The following is a 1068-nucleotide window of genomic DNA, read 5'->3' as shown; positions in this document are numbered from 1 at the left end:
TGCTGAGGGCCAGGGTTTGGGGGTGGGATGGCAGGGGTAGGGGAAGGCTTGGGCTGGGGGAGCTTAAAGGGCTTTGCCAACCTAGATGATTCTATGATTCTATGATTCCCCCCCTGCAAGGCTCTCACCCGCTCCCCTGGCCGCAGCCCTGGCTGCCCTAACCCCCGCCGGAGGAGGTCCCGGCCCCTTCCCCAGCAAAGCAAGCGGCCTCGTCGGTCCAGCAGGGCTGACTTTCGCTAAATCCATGTGGCCTTCTGCATCGTTTTCCATTTACGTCCTCATCTTCCCATTTTACAGGAGTCAGAAAGCCCTGCGATGCCGAGCCGCAAGCCCGCAGCGCGCCAGGCATCCTTCGCGCTCCTTAAATGCCAGCGCTGCCCGCGTTACTCAGCAGCTGTGGCAATGCAGCAGCTCTCTGAGTGTGGGCTCGTTATTACGATTATTATTATTATTATTTTAAATTCCGATACGGGAGGTGTTCCCATTTTCCTGAATTCAGCCCGATGAGCAAACCACGCTCCCCTCGTCTGTCCACCCCACGGAGAGCAGCCGGCTGTAAGCACGTGCTGCGGTTTTCTGCACGAGGTCTCCCACGCCCATAGCAAACTCCTGGTGGTGGATCCCACCCTTCCCAGTTTCTCACCAGTCCCATGCTGGCTGAATCCAGCTCTCACTGGGAACCAGAGAAGAGGGCAGCAGGAGCCTGGCCGGCTTGGCCCCTGAGCCGCGGGGTCCTGCTCACGGGGGTGCAGGGCTCGACCCCCCCGAGGTGCAAATAAAGCACAGCCCCTCCACTTCCCACAGCTCCCTCTGCCCCTTACAGGCATTACAGCCTTATTTTGACTGAACGTGCACATCTCTGTGTCTGATTATTTATTTTTAATTGGTTCTTCATAGGCAACCGACCCTTTCCAGGGCAGGTCCCTGGTTGCCCTCCTGGGGCAGGAACAGAGCCCGCTATTCCCCGGCACAAGGAGCTGGGAAAAAAAAAGCCAAAAAGCTGAAAGAATGCAAACCTGGGGCCATTTCTGGATCCCCTGCCGCAGGGCGGGGGGTGCGGGTGTTGTT

The sequence above is a fragment of the Egretta garzetta genome, unplaced genomic scaffold, assembly GCF_000687185.1.
Source record: "Egretta garzetta isolate BGI_Z169 unplaced genomic scaffold, ASM68718v1 scaffold520, whole genome shotgun sequence".
NCBI lineage: Eukaryota > Metazoa > Chordata > Aves > Pelecaniformes > Ardeidae > Egretta > Egretta garzetta.
Note: the sequence above shows the minus strand (reverse complement) of the source record.